This window comes from Staurois parvus, unplaced genomic scaffold, assembly GCF_062004578.1.
Source record: "Staurois parvus isolate SC_StPar_1 unplaced genomic scaffold, SC_StPar_1.0 ptg000543l, whole genome shotgun sequence".
In the NCBI taxonomy this organism is placed as follows: Eukaryota; Metazoa; Chordata; class Amphibia; order Anura; family Ranidae; genus Staurois; species Staurois parvus.
The window spans coordinates 1,513,789-1,529,582 of NW_028318339.1; the positions used below are offsets into that span (position 1 = coordinate 1,513,789).

At 43.3% G+C, this 15,794-nt stretch overlaps 1 protein-coding gene and 3 non-coding genes across 5 annotated transcripts in view; 1 reads left to right on the top strand and 3 right to left on the bottom strand.

The window, feature by feature from the left end:
- Positions 1-15,794, top strand: part of TASP1 (taspase 1) — a 663,695-nt gene that overhangs the window by 184,677 nt on the left and 463,224 nt on the right. The gene's annotated exons all lie outside the window — the stretch shown is intronic.
- LOC149451318 (U6 spliceosomal RNA) lies at positions 3,595-3,701 on the bottom strand. Its single transcript, XR_016315045.1, has one exon. It is a non-coding gene; the product is annotated as a U6 spliceosomal RNA (small nuclear RNA).
- On the bottom strand, positions 6,723-6,834 carry LOC149451319 (U6 spliceosomal RNA). The gene has a single exon (XR_016315085.1). It is a non-coding gene; the product is annotated as a U6 spliceosomal RNA (small nuclear RNA).
- Positions 9,848-9,959, bottom strand: LOC149451320 (U6 spliceosomal RNA). Its single transcript, XR_016315086.1, has one exon. It is a non-coding gene; the product is annotated as a U6 spliceosomal RNA (small nuclear RNA).

Here is a 15,794-nt window from a genome sequence, read left to right on the forward strand (position 1 = left end):
AAAGACCGAAAATTTAAAAACAAAACACGGTTTTCTTTGTTTCTGTTATAAAAGTTCGCAAATCCGTAATGGTTCTTCATAAATTTAGGCCGAGATGTATTCTGCTACATGTCTTTGGTGAAAATAACCCAAATTAGGATGTATTTTTTAGTTTGTAGGAAAGTGATAGAGTTCACAAACTCTGGTATAGGTCTGAATATTGATCAATCCTGAAGTAGTGACAGCCAATCTAATTTCTTGAGGCCCAAGAATGTCAGAACAGTACAGATATTCCCCAAATGACCCCTTTTTGTAAAGTAGACAGTACGACGGATTTCATAAGAGGCATGGCGAGTTTTTTGAAGTTGTATTTTTTTTGTCCGAATTTTTCAGAAAATGAAAAAAATGATTGTCACAATTATTTTTTTTTACATACTGTCACCAGTGCAGTACAGCGTCATCCTATCACTGGCATAGCGGTGATCAGGGACACTGACTGGTGACAGTATGGAAGAAAAAAAAAAAAAAAAAAAATCATTTTTTTTACTTTTTTTTATTATTATTCATTTTTTATTACATTTTTTTTCTTTTTCTTCAAGATTTTCTTTTCATATTTCCCTATGACCAAAGTAGTACAATGTTACCACAGTAACATTGTACTACTTTGGGGAAGTGATCAGTTTTTTTTTTTTCTTTTCTTACACAATTTGCTTATAGCAAAGACTTCCTTTGCTATAAGCAAGCATTTACCTGAATGACATCGATTCATTCAGGGGTTTGTTTTTTTTTTGTTTTTTTTTTTTTGTGCTCAGCTGTGATCTGGCCACGGCTCATCACATGACATGTGCATGTGATCGCTGTGACGATTCACAGCTAGACACTAGTAGACAATGGATGGCATGCATGAAGCCATCCATGGTGTACAACTGTCATGTGACCTGCTGTGATTGGTCACAGCAGGTCACATGGTACCAGCAACGGGGCCGGTACTCAGATCTGTCATCGGCCGTGTCCGAGGTACATTGGTTTTGTTTTTTTGCTATATTATTTTCAACTCACTTTGATTGATTTATGTATCTCTGTGGTTTTAAAATCGATCTATTCACCTAGGGAAGCCTATTGAAACGAGTGGTCTGTCCTAGACGTGCGCTACGAGAACGCACACGCTGGCATGCCCCTTACACCCCGGTCACGTCAGGTGCAACTTGGCCTGCGACTTGCAAAACTGTAGGCCAAGTCGCACCCTATTGTCCGCTATTACAGCGGTCCTATGGGTGCGGTTCCGGCTTTGTCGGAGCCGCGCCGACCTCTAAAGTAGTGCACGCAGCAGAGCTTTTGGTGCGGTTTGCATAGGCATTGGTGTCAGCAGGTCGCCCGATTTTGAAATGGTTTTGGGTGTGAGCGGGGGCTCAGGGTGTAAGCGAGCGCTTATGGCATTTGTTCCCTGGTTCCCTTTTTGTTTTCCCGAATGAAGGAGCTCGGGGGAGGGGCGCACTTTTGGCATCCTCACCTTGAGTGCCAGGGGACCTTTCCCAGAGCTGGCCCAGAGGTCGTTGGATGGAAACCATCCTCCGCTAGGCGGCTCTTTTTGATTTTCTCGTATCGATGAACCATTTCCATGCCGGGCACTTTTACCCCCTTCCTGCCCAGGCCATTTTTCAGGTTTCAGCGCTCTCACAATTTCAATGACAATTCGCTCGGTCATACAACATTGTACCCAAACAAACATTTCATCGTTTTCTTCACACAACTAGAGCTTTCTTTTGGTGGTATTTAATCACCGCTGGGGTTTTTATTTTTGGCTAAATTAACCAAAAAAGACCGAAAATTTAAAAACAAAACACGGTTTTCTTTGTTTCTGTTATAAAAGTTCGCAAATCCGTAATGGTTCTTCATAAATTTAGGCCGAGATGTATTCTGCTACATGTCTTTGGTGAAAATAACCCAAATTAGGATGTATTTTTTAGTTTGTAGGAAAGTGATAGAGTTCACAAACTCTGGTATAGGTCTGAATATTGATCAATCCTGAAGTAGTGACAGCCAATCTAATTTCTTGAGGCCCAAGAATGTCAGAACAGTACAGATATTCCCCAAATGACCCCTTTTTGTAAAGTAGACAGTACGACGGATTTCATAAGAGGCATGGCGAGTTTTTTGAAGTTGTATTTTTTTTGTCCGAATTTTTCAGAAAATGAAAAAAATGATTGTCACAATTATTTTTTTTTACATACTGTCACCAGTGCAGTACAGCGTCATCCTATCACTGGCATAGCGGTGATCAGGGACACTGACTGGTGACAGTATGGGGGAAAAAAAAAAAAAAAAAAAAATCATTTTTTTTACTTTTTTTTTTATTATTGTTCATTTTTTATTACATTTTTTTTCTTTTTCTTCAAGATTTTCTTTTCATATTTCCCTATGACCAAAGTAGTACAATGTTACCACAGTAACATTGTACTACTTTGGGGAAGTGATCAGTTTTTTTTTTTTCTTTTCTTACACAATTTGCTTATAGCAAAGACTTCCTTTGCTATAAGCAAGCATTTACCTGAATGACATCGATTCATTCAGGGGTTTGTTTTTTTTTTTTGTGCTCAGCTGTGATCTGGCCACGGCTCATCACATGACATGTGCATGTGATCGCTGTGACGATTCACAGCTAGACACTAGTAGACAATGGATGGCATGCATGAAGCCATCCATGGTGTACAACTGTCATGTGACCTGCTGTGATTGGTCACAGCAGGTCACATGGTACCAGCAACGGGGCCGGTACTCAGATCTGTCATCGGCCGTGTCCGAGGTACATTGGTTTTGTTTTTTTGCTATATTATTTTCAACTCACTTTGATTGATTTATGTATCTCTGTGGTTTTAAAATCGATCTATTCACCTAGGGAAGCCTATTGAAACGAGTGGTCTGTCCTAGACGTGCGCTATGAGAACGCACACGCTGGCATGCCCCTTACACCCCGGTCACGTCAGGTGCAACTTGGCCTGCGACTTGTAAAACTGTAGGCCAAGTCGCACCCTATTGTCCGCTATTAGAGCGGTCGTACGGGTGCGGTTCCGGCTTTGTCGGAGCCGCGCCGACTTCTAAAGTAGTGCACGCAGCAGAGCTTTTGGTGCGATTTGCATAGGCATTGGTGTCAGCAGGTCACCCAATTTTGAAATTGGTTTTGATGTGAGCGGGGGCTCAGGGTGTAAGAGAGCGCTTATGGCATTTGCTGCCTTTTTGTTTTCCCGAATGAAGGGGCTCGGGGGAGGGGCGCACTTTGGCATCCTCACCTTGAGTGCCGGGGGAGCTTTCCCAGAGCTGGCCGTATAGAAAGGCATTGGGAAAGAAAGGGGAGCCAAGAGAAGGAGTGAGAGAATGGAGCGCCCCCATAGACTAACGGGGCAGTGGGATGCCCATAGGCGTGCTGCTCTTCTTCAGAGAAGGTTGGTGGGAGAAGCCGCTAGGGCACGTGCAGCTTTCAGTTGCGCTCTAACCGTAAGCCGCAGCTTGTAATTTTTATTTTTTAAAATAGTTGATGCTAAGAGTAAAAAAAAAAAAAAAGAAAGAAAGAAAGCAAGAAATCCAAAGCATTGAATTGAAGGAAGGCTGTTTGAGGAAAAAATTTGGGACCGCTTCATGGGTTAGCATGTCAACCTTACGCAGGGGCTTGCTAATTTTCTCTGTATCGTTCCACGATTGTAATCCTGCCCACCCGCCGATGCGGGGGGGCAAAGCAATGGGAGAGCCCGAGGGGTATATAAGCCGTCAAAGAGGTCAGAAGATCAGCTTATGGAGAGCGTTGAATGTCGGTGTTCTGCGCTATTTCTGCCAAACTATGTTTATGAATTCTAAGAATGCTTTTTGTATAATCATAATCAATGTGATCAATAATGTCTGTCAGTTGAAAAGTTGATTTTACTGAAGAAAATGAGGAGCACACAGGCTATTGTTAAGCAGGACACCGCATGCAAGTGAGCAGCTCTGCCAGGAGGCATTGTGGGAAGGCAGGCAGGCCACGCCCACCATGCCTTGCTGGGCCCATAAAGCAGAGGTGGTTGGATCCAAACCATCCTCTGCTAGGCGGCTATTTTGGATTTGGATTTCCTGGTAATTATTAAAGAGCCATTTTAGTCCATTGGTTTTGTTTTTTTGCTATATTATTTTCAACTCACTTTGATTGATTGATGTATCTCTGTGGTTTTAAAAATGGTGCCTGCGCCATCTATCCACCTAGGGAAGCCTATTGAAACGAGTGGTCTGTCCTAGAGGTGCGCTACGAGAACGCACACGCTGGCATGCCCCTTACACCCCGGTCACGTCAGGTGCAACTTGGCCTGCGACTTGTAAAACTGTAGGCCAAGTCGCACCCTATTGTCCGCTATTACAGCGGTCCTATGGGTGCGGTTCCGGCTTTGTCGGAGCCGCGCCGACCTCTAAAGTAGTGCACGCAGCAGAGCTTTTGGTGCGGTTTGCATAGGCATTGGTGTCAGCAGGTCGCCCGATTTTGAAATGGTTTTGGGTGTGAGCGGGGGCTCAGGGTGTAAGCGAGCGCTTATGGCATTTGTTCCCTGGTTCCCTTTTTGTTTTCCCGAATGAAGGAGCTCGGGGGAGGGGCGCACTTTTGGCATCCTCACCTTGAGTGCCAGGGGACCTTTCCCAGAGCTGGCCCAGAGGTCGTTGGATGGAAACCATCCTCCGCTAGGCGGCTCTTTTTGATTTTCTCGTATCGATGAACCATTTCCATGCCGGGCACTTTTACCCCCTTCCTGCCCAGGCCATTTTTCAGGTTTCAGCGCTCTCACAATTTCAATGACAATTCGCTCGGTCATACAACATTGTACCCAAACAAACATTTCATCGTTTTCTTCACACAACTAGAGCTTTCTTTTGGTGGTATTTAATCACCGCTGGGGTTTTTATTTTTGGCTAAATTAACCAAAAAAGACCGAAAATTTAAAAACAAAACACGGTTTTCTTTGTTTCTGTTATAAAAGTTCGCAAATCCGTAATGGTTCTTCATAAATTTAGGCCGAGATGTATTCTGCTACATGTCTTTGGTGAAAATAACCCAAATTAGGATGTATTTTTTAGTTTGTAGGAAAGTGATAGAGTTCACAAACTCTGGTATAGGTCTGAATATTGATCAATCCTGAAGTAGTGACAGCCAATCTAATTTCTTGAGGCCCAAGAATGTCAGAACAGTACAGATATTCCCCAAATGACCCCTTTTTGTAAAGTAGACAGTACGACGGATTTCATAAGAGGCATGGCGAGTTTTTTGAAGTTGTATTTTTTTTGTCCGAATTTTTCAGAAAATGAAAAAAATGATTGTCACAATTATTTTTTTTTACATACTGTCACCAGTGCAGTACAGCGTCATCCTATCACTGGCATAGCGGTGATCAGGGACACTGACTGGTGACAGTATGGGGGAAAAAAAAAAAAAAAAAAAAATCATTTTTTTTACTTTTTTTTTTATTATTGTTCATTTTTTATTACATTTTTTTTCTTTTTCTTCAAGATTTTCTTTTCATATTTCCCTATGACCAAAGTAGTACAATGTTACCACAGTAACATTGTACTACTTTGGGGAAGTGATCAGTTTTTTTTTTTTCTTTTCTTACACAATTTGCTTATAGCAAAGACTTCCTTTGCTATAAGCAAGCATTTACCTGAATGACATCGATTCATTCAGGGGTTTGTTTTTTTTTTTTTTTTTTTGTGCTCAGCTGTGATCTGGCCACGGCTCATCACATGACATGTGCATGTGATCGCTGTGACGATTCACAGCTAGACACTAGTAGACAATGGATGGCATGCATGAAGCCATCCATGGTGTACAACTGTCATGTGACCTGCTGTGATTGGTCACAGCAGGTCACATGGTACCAGCAACGGGGCCGGTACTCAGATCTGTCATCGGCCGTGTCCGAGGTACATTGGTTTTGTTTTTTTGCTATATTATTTTCAACTCACTTTGATTGATTTATGTATCTCTGTGGTTTTAAAATCGATCTATTCACCTAGGGAAGCCTATTGAAACGAGTGGTCTGTCCTAGACGTGCGCTATGAGAACGCACACGCTGGCATGCCCCTTACACCCCGGTCACGTCAGGTGCAACTTGGCCTGCGACTTGTAAAACTGTAGGCCAAGTCGCACCCTATTGTCCGCTATTAGAGCGGTCGTACGGGTGCGGTTCCGGCTTTGTCGGAGCCGCGCCGACTTCTAAAGTAGTGCACGCAGCAGAGCTTTTGGTGCGATTTGCATAGGCATTGGTGTCAGCAGGTCACCCAATTTTGAAATTGGTTTTGATGTGAGCGGGGGCTCAGGGTGTAAGAGAGCGCTTATGGCATTTGCTGCCTTTTTGTTTTCCCGAATGAAGGGGCTCGGGGGAGGGGCGCACTTTGGCATCCTCACCTTGAGTGCCGGGGGAGCTTTCCCAGAGCTGGCCGTATAGAAAGGCATTGGGAAAGAAAGGGGAGCCAAGAGAAGGAGTGAGAGAATGGAGCGCCCCCATAGACTAACGGGGCAGTGGGATGCCCATAGGCGTGCTGCTCTTCTTCAGAGAAGGTTGGTGGGAGAAGCCGCTAGGGCACGTGCAGCTTTCAGTTGCGCTCTAACCGTAAGCCGCAGCTTGTAATTTTTATTTTTTAAAATAGTTGATGCTAAGAGTAAAAAAAAAAAAAAAGAAAGAAAGAAAGCAAGAAATCCAAAGCATTGAATTGAAGGAAGGCTGTTTGAGGAAAAAATTTGGGACCGCTTCATGGGTTAGCATGTCAACCTTACGCAGGGGCTTGCTAATTTTCTCTGTATCGTTCCACGATTGTAATCCTGCCCACCCGCCGATGCGGGGGGCAAAGCAATGGGAGAGCCCGAGGGGTATATAAGCCGTCAAAGAGGTCAGAAGATCAGCTTATGGAGAGCGTTGAATGTCAGTGTTCTGCGCTATTTCTGCCAAACTATGTTTATGAATTCTAAGAATGCTTTTTGTATAATCATAATCAATGTGATCAATAATGTCTGTCAGTTGAAAAGTTGATTTTACTGAAGAAAATGAGGAGCACACAGGCTATTGTTAAGCAGGACACCGCATGCAAGTGAGCAGCTCTGCCAGGAGGCATTGTGGGAAGGCAGGCAGGCCACGCCCACCATGCCTTGCTGGGCCCATAAAGCAGAGGTGGTTGGATCCAAACCATCCTCTGCTAGGCGGCTATTTTGGATTTGGATTTCCTGGTAATTATTAAAGAGCCATTTTAGTCCATTGGTTTTGTTTTTTTGCTATATTATTTTCAACTCACTTTGATTGATTGATGTATCTCTGTGGTTTTAAAAATGGTGCCTGCGCCATCTATCCACCTAGGGAAGCCTATTGAAACGTGTGGTCTGTCCTAGAGGTGCGCTACGAGAACGCACACGCTGGCATGCCCCTTACACCCCGGTCACGTCAGGTGCAACTTGGCCTGCGACTTGTAAAACTGTAGGCCAAGTCGCACCCTATTGTCCGCTATTACAGCGGTCCTATGGGTGCGGTTCCGGCTTTGTCGGAGCCGCGCCGACCTCTAAAGTAGTGCACGCAGCAGAGCTTTTGGTGCGGTTTGCATAGGCATTGGTGTCAGCAGGTCGCCCGATTTTGAAATGGTTTTGGGTGTGAGCGGGGGCTCAGGGTGTAAGCGAGCGCTTATGGCATTTGTTCCCTGGTTCCCTTTTTGTTTTCCCGAATGAAGGAGCTCGGGGGAGGGGCGCACTTTTGGCATCCTCACCTTGAGTGCCAGGGGACCTTTCCCAGAGCTGGCCCAGAGGTCGTTGGATGGAAACCATCCTCCGCTAGGCGGCTCTTTTTGATTTTCTCGTATCGATGAACCATTTCCATGCCGGGCACTTTTACCCCCTTCCTGCCCAGGCCATTTTTCAGGTTTCAGCGCTCTCACAATTTCAATGACAATTCGCTCGGTCATACAACATTGTACCCAAACAAACATTTCATCGTTTTCTTCACACAACTAGAGCTTTCTTTTGGTGGTATTTAATCACCGCTGGGGTTTTTATTTTTGGCTAAATTAACCAAAAAAGACCGAAAATTTAAAAACAAAACACGGTTTTCTTTGTTTCTGTTATAAAAGTTCGCAAATCCGTAATGGTTCTTCATAAATTTAGGCCGAGATGTATTCTGCTACATGTCTTTGGTGAAAATAACCCAAATTAGGATGTATTTTTTAGTTTGTAGGAAAGTGATAGAGTTCACAAACTCTGGTATAGGTCTGAATATTGATCAATCCTGAAGTAGTGACAGCCAATCTAATTTCTTGAGGCCCAAGAATGTCAGAACAGTACAGATATTCCCCAAATGACCCCTTTTTGTAAAGTAGACAGTACGACGGATTTCATAAGAGGCATGGCGAGTTTTTTGAAGTTGTATTTTTTTTGTCCGAATTTTTCAGAAAATGAAAAAAATGATTGTCACAATTATTTTTTTTTACATACTGTCACCAGTGCAGTACAGCGTCATCCTATCACTGGCATAGCGGTGATCAGGGACACTGACTGGTGACAGTATGGAAGAAAAAAAAAAAAAAAAAAAATCATTTTTTTTACTTTTTTTTTATTATTATTCATTTTTTATTACATTTTTTTTCTTTTTCTTCAAGATTTTCTTTTCATATTTCCCTATGACCAAAGTAGTACAATGTTACCACAGTAACATTGTACTACTTTGGGGAAGTGATCAGTTTTTTTTTTTTCTTTTCTTACACAATTTGCTTATAGCAAAGACTTCCTTTGCTATAAGCAAGCATTTACCTGAATGACATCGATTCATTCAGGGGTTTTTTTTTTTTTTTTTTTTTTTGTGCTCAGCTGTGATCTGGCCACGGCTCATCACATGACATGTGCATGTGATCGCTGTGACGATTCACAGCTAGACACTAGTAGACAATGGATGGCATGCATGAAGCCATCCATGGTGTACAACTGTCATGTGACCTGCTGTGATTGGTCACAGCAGGTCACATGGTACCAGCAACGGGGCCGGTACTCAGATCTGTCATCGGCCGTGTCCGAGGTACATTGGTTTTGTTTTTTTGCTATATTATTTTCAACTCACTTTGATTGATTTATGTATCTCTGTGGTTTTAAAATCGATCTATTCACCTAGGGAAGCCTATTGAAACGAGTGGTCTGTCCTAGACGTGCGCTATGAGAACGCACACGCTGGCATGCCCCTTACACCCCGGTCACGTCAGGTGCAACTTGGCCTGCGACTTGTAAAACTGTAGGCCAAGTCGCACCCTATTGTCCGCTATTAGAGCGGTCGTACGGGTGCGGTTCCGGCTTTGTCGGAGCCGCGCCGACTTCTAAAGTAGTGCACGCAGCAGAGCTTTTGGTGCGATTTGCATAGGCATTGGTGTCAGCAGGTCACCCAATTTTGAAATTGGTTTTGATGTGAGCGGGGGCTCAGGGTGTAAGAGAGCGCTTATGGCATTTGCTGCCTTTTTGTTTTCCCGAATGAAGGGGCTCGGGGGAGGGGCGCACTTTGGCATCCTCACCTTGAGTGCCGGGGGAGCTTTCCCAGAGCTGGCCGTATAGAAAGGCATTGGGAAAGAAAGGGGAGCCAAGAGAAGGAGTGAGAGAATGGAGCGCCCCCATAGACTAACGGGGCAGTGGGATGCCCATAGGCGTGCTGCTCTTCTTCAGAGAAGGTTGGTGGGAGAAGCCGCTAGGGCACGTGCAGCTTTCAGTTGCGCTCTAACCGTAAGCCGCAGCTTGTAATTTTTATTTTTTAAAATAGTTGATGCTAAGAGTAAAAAAAAAAAAAAAGAAAGAAAGAAAGCAAGAAATCCAAAGCATTGAATTGAAGGAAGGCTGTTTGAGGAAAAAATTTGGGACCGCTTCATGGGTTAGCATGTCAACCTTACGCAGGGGCTTGCTAATTTTCTCTGTATCGTTCCACGATTGTAATCCTGCCCACCCGCCGATGCGGGGGGCAAAGCAATGGGAGAGCCCGAGGGGTATATAAGCCGTCAAAGAGGTCAGAAGATCAGCTTATGGAGAGCGTTGAATGTCAGTGTTCTGCGCTATTTCTGCCAAACTATGTTTATGAATTCTAAGAATGCTTTTTGTATAATCATAATCAATGTGATCAATAATGTCTGTCAGTTGAAAAGTTGATTTTACTGAAGAAAATGAGGAGCACACAGGCTATTGTTAAGCAGGACACCGCATGCAAGTGAGCAGCTCTGCCAGGAGGCATTGTGGGAAGGCAGGCAGGCCACGCCCACCATGCCTTGCTGGGCCCATAAAGCAGAGGTGGTTGGATCCAAACCATCCTCTGCTAGGCGGCTATTTTGGATTTGGATTTCCTGGTAATTATTAAAGAGCCATTTTAGTCCATTGGTTTTGTTTTTTTGCTATATTATTTTCAACTCACTTTGATTGATTGATGTATCTCTGTGGTTTTAAAAATGGTGCCTGCGCCATCTATCCACCTAGGGAAGCCTATTGAAACGTGTGGTCTGTCCTAGAGGTGCGCTACGAGAACGCACACGCTGGCATGCCCCTTACACCCCGGTCACGTCAGGTGCAACTTGGCCTGCGACTTGTAAAACTGTAGGCCAAGTCGCACCCTATTGTCCGCTATTACAGCGGTCCTATGGGTGCGGTTCCGGCTTTGTCGGAGCCGCGCCGACCTCTAAAGTAGTGCACGCAGCAGAGCTTTTGGTGCGGTTTGCATAGGCATTGGTGTCAGCAGGTCGCCCGATTTTGAAATGGTTTTGGGTGTGAGCGGGGGCTCAGGGTGTAAGCGAGCGCTTATGGCATTTGTTCCCTGGTTCCCTTTTTGTTTTCCCGAATGAAGGAGCTCGGGGGAGGGGCGCACTTTTGGCATCCTCACCTTGAGTGCCAGGGGACCTTTCCCAGAGCTGGCCCAGAGGTCGTTGGATGGAAACCATCCTCCGCTAGGCGGCTCTTTTTGATTTTCTCGTATCGATGAACCATTTCCATGCCGGGCACTTTTACCCCCTTCCTGCCCAGGCCATTTTTCAGGTTTCAGCGCTCTCACAATTTCAATGACAATTCGCTCGGTCATACAACATTGTACCCAAACAAACATTTCATCGTTTTCTTCACACAACTAGAGCTTTCTTTTGGTGGTATTTAATCACCGCTGGGGTTTTTATTTTTGGCTAAATTAACCAAAAAAGACCGAAAATTTAAAAACAAAACACGGTTTTCTTTGTTTCTGTTATAAAAGTTCGCAAATCCGTAATGGTTCTTCATAAATTTAGGCCGAGATGTATTCTGCTACATGTCTTTGGTGAAAATAACCCAAATTAGGATGTATTTTTTAGTTTGTAGGAAAGTGATAGAGTTCACAAACTCTGGTATAGGTCTGAATATTGATCAATCCTGAAGTAGTGACAGCCAATCTAATTTCTTGAGGCCCAAGAATGTCAGAACAGTACAGATATTCCCCAAATGACCCCTTTTTGTAAAGTAGACAGTACGACGGATTTCATAAGAGGCATGGCGAGTTTTTTGAAGTTGTATTTTTTTTGTCCGAATTTTTCAGAAAATGAAAAAAATGATTGTCACAATTATTTTTTTTTACATACTGTCACCAGTGCAGTACAGCGTCATCCTATCACTGGCATAGCGGTGATCAGGGACACTGACTGGTGACAGTATGGAAGAAAAAAAAAAAAAAAAAAAATCATTTTTTTTACTTTTTTTTATTATTATTCATTTTTTATTACATTTTTTTTCTTTTTCTTCAAGATTTTCTTTTCATATTTCCCTATGACCAAAGTAGTACAATGTTACCACAGTAACATTGTACTACTTTGGGGAAGTGATCAGTTTTTTTTTTTTCTTTTCTTACACAATTTGCTTATAGCAAAGACTTCCTTTGCTATAAGCAAGCATTTACCTGAATGACATCGATTCATTCAGGGGTTTGTTTTTTTTTTGTTTTTTTTTTTTTGTGCTCAGCTGTGATCTGGCCACGGCTCATCACATGACATGTGCATGTGATCGCTGTGACGATTCACAGCTAGACACTAGTAGACAATGGATGGCATGCATGAAGCCATCCATGGTGTACAACTGTCATGTGACCTGCTGTGATTGGTCACAGCAGGTCACATGGTACCAGCAACGGGGCCGGTACTCAGATCTGTCATCGGCCGTGTCCGAGGTACATTGGTTTTGTTTTTTTGCTATATTATTTTCAACTCACTTTGATTGATTTATGTATCTCTGTGGTTTTAAAATCGATCTATTCACCTAGGGAAGCCTATTGAAACGAGTGGTCTGTCCTAGAGGTGCGCTACGAGAACGCACACGCTGGCATGCCCCTTACACCCCGGTCACGTCAGGTGCAACTTGGCCTGCGACTTGCAAAACTGTAGGCCAAGTCGCACCCTATTGTCCGCTATTACAGCGGTCCTATGGGTGCGGTTCCGGCTTTGTCGGAGCCGCGCCGACCTCTAAAGTAGTGCACGCAGCAGAGCTTTTGGTGCGGTTTGCATAGGCATTGGTGTCAGCAGGTCGCCCGATTTTGAAATGGTTTTGGGTGTGAGCGGGGGCTCAGGGTGTAAGCGAGCGCTTATGGCATTTGTTCCCTGGTTCCCTTTTTGTTTTCCCGAATGAAGGAGCTCGGGGGAGGGGCGCACTTTTGGCATCCTCACCTTGAGTGCCAGGGGACCTTTCCCAGAGCTGGCCCAGAGGTCGTTGGATGGAAACCATCCTCCGCTAGGCGGCTCTTTTTGATTTTCTCGTATCGATGAACCATTTCCATGCCGGGCACTTTTACCCCCTTCCTGCCCAGGCCATTTTTCAGGTTTCAGCGCTCTCACAATTTCAATGACAATTCGCTCGGTCATACAACATTGTACCCAAACAAACATTTCATCGTTTTCTTCACACAACTAGAGCTTTCTTTTGGTGGTATTTAATCACCGCTGGGGTTTTTATTTTTGGCTAAATTAACCAAAAAAGACCGAAAATTTAAAAACAAAACACGGTTTTCTTTGTTTCTGTTATAAAAGTTCGCAAATCCGTAATGGTTCTTCATAAATTTAGGCCGAGATGTATTCTGCTACATGTCTTTGGTGAAAATAACCCAAATTAGGATGTATTTTTTAGTTTGTAGGAAAGTGATAGAGTTCACAAACTCTGGTATAGGTCTGAATATTGATCAATCCTGAAGTAGTGACAGCCAATCTAATTTCTTGAGGCCCAAGAATGTCAGAACAGTACAGATATTCCCCAAATGACCCCTTTTTGTAAAGTAGACAGTACGACGGATTTCATAAGAGGCATGGCGAGTTTTTTGAAGTTGTATTTTTTTTGTCCGAATTTTTCAGAAAATGAAAAAAATGATTGTCACAATTATTTTTTTTTACATACTGTCACCAGTGCAGTACAGCGTCATCCTATCACTGGCATAGCGGTGATCAGGGACACTGACTGGTGACAGTATGGAAGAAAAAAAAAAAAAAAAAAAATCATTTTTTTTACTTTTTTTTATTATTATTCATTTTTTATTACATTTTTTTTCTTTTTCTTCAAGATTTTCTTTTCATATTTCCCTATGACCAAAGTAGTACAATGTTACCACAGTAACATTGTACTACTTTGGGGAAGTGATCAGTTTTTTTTTTTTCTTTTCTTACACAATTTGCTTATAGCAAAGACTTCCTTTGCTATAAGCAAGCATTTACCTGAATGACATCGATTCATTCAGGGGTTTGTTTTTTTTTTGTTTTTTTTTTTTTGTGCTCAGCTGTGATCTGGCCACGGCTCATCACATGACATGTGCATGTGATCGCTGTGACGATTCACAGCTAGACACTAGTAGACAATGGATGGCATGCATGAAGCCATCCATGGTGTACAACTGTCATGTGACCTGCTGTGATTGGTCACAGCAGGTCACATGGTACCAGCAACGGGGCCGGTACTCAGATCTGTCATCGGCCGTGTCCGAGGTACATTGGTTTTGTTTTTTTGCTATATTATTTTCAACTCACTTTGATTGATTTATGTATCTCTGTGGTTTTAAAATCGATCTATTCACCTAGGGAAGCCTATTGAAACGAGTGGTCTGTCCTAGACGTGCGCTACGAGAACGCACACGCTGGCATGCCCCTTACACCCCGGTCACGTCAGGTGCAACTTGGCCTGCGACTTGCAAAACTGTAGGCCAAGTCGCACCCTATTGTCCGCTATTACAGCGGTCCTATGGGTGCGGTTCCGGCTTTGTCGGAGCCGCGCCGACCTCTAAAGTAGTGCACGCAGCAGAGCTTTTGGTGCGGTTTGCATAGGCATTGGTGTCAGCAGGTCGCCCGATTTTGAAATGGTTTTGGGTGTGAGCGGGGGCTCAGGGTGTAAGCGAGCGCTTATGGCATTTGTTCCCTGGTTCCCTTTTTGTTTTCCCGAATGAAGGAGCTCGGGGGAGGGGCGCACTTTTGGCATCCTCACCTTGAGTGCCAGGGGACCTTTCCCAGAGCTGGCCCAGAGGTCGTTGGATGGAAACCATCCTCCGCTAGGCGGCTCTTTTTGATTTTCTCGTATCGATGAACCATTTCCATGCCGGGCACTTTTACCCCCTTCCTGCCCAGGCCATTTTTCAGGTTTCAGCGCTCTCACAATTTCAATGACAATTCGCTCGGTCATACAACATTGTACCCAAACAAACATTTCATCGTTTTCTTCACACAACTAGAGCTTTCTTTTGGTGGTATTTAATCACCGCTGGGGTTTTTATTTTTGGCTAAATTAACCAAAAAAGACCGAAAATTTAAAAACAAAACACGGTTTTCTTTGTTTCTGTTATAAAAGTTCGCAAATCCGTAATGGTTCTTCATAAATTTAGGCCGAGATGTATTCTGCTACATGTCTTTGGTGAAAATAACCCAAATTAGGATGTATTTTTTAGTTTGTAGGAAAGTGATAGAGTTCACAAACTCTGGTATAGGTCTGAATATTGATCAATCCTGAAGTAGTGACAGCCAATCTAATTTCTTGAGGCCCAAGAATGTCAGAACAGTACAGATATTCCCCAAATGACCCCTTTTTGTAAAGTAGACAGTACGACGGATTTCATAAGAGGCATGGCGAGTTTTTTGAAGTTGTATTTTTTTTGTCCGAATTTTTCAGAAAATGAAAAAAATGATTGTCACAATTATTTTTTTTTACATACTGTCACCAGTGCAGTACAGCGTCATCCTATCACTGGCATAGCGGTGATCAGGGACACTGACTGGTGACAGTATGGGGGAAAAAAAAAAAAAAAAAAAAATCATTTTTTTTACTTTTTTTTTTATTATTGTTCATTTTTTATTACATTTTTTTTCTTTTTCTTCAAGATTTTCTTTTCATATTTCCCTATGACCAAAGTAGTACAATGTTACCACAGTAACATTGTACTACTTTGGGGAAGTGATCAGTTTTTTTTTTTTCTTTTCTTACACAATTTGCTTATAGCAAAGACTTCCTTTGCTATAAGCAAGCATTTACCTGAATGACATCGATTCATTCAGGGGTTTGTTTTTTTTTTTTGTGCTCAGCTGTGATCTGGCCACGGCTCATCACATGACATGTGCATGTGATCGCTGTGACGATTCACAGCTAGACACTAGTAGACAATGGATGGCATGCATGAAGCCATCCATGGTGTACAACTGTCATGTGACCTGCTGTGATTGGTCACAGCAGGTCACATGGTACCAGCAACGGGGCCGGTACTCAGATCTGTCATCGGCCGTGTCCGAGGTACATTGGTTTTGTTTTTTTGCTATATTATTTTCAACTCACTTTGATT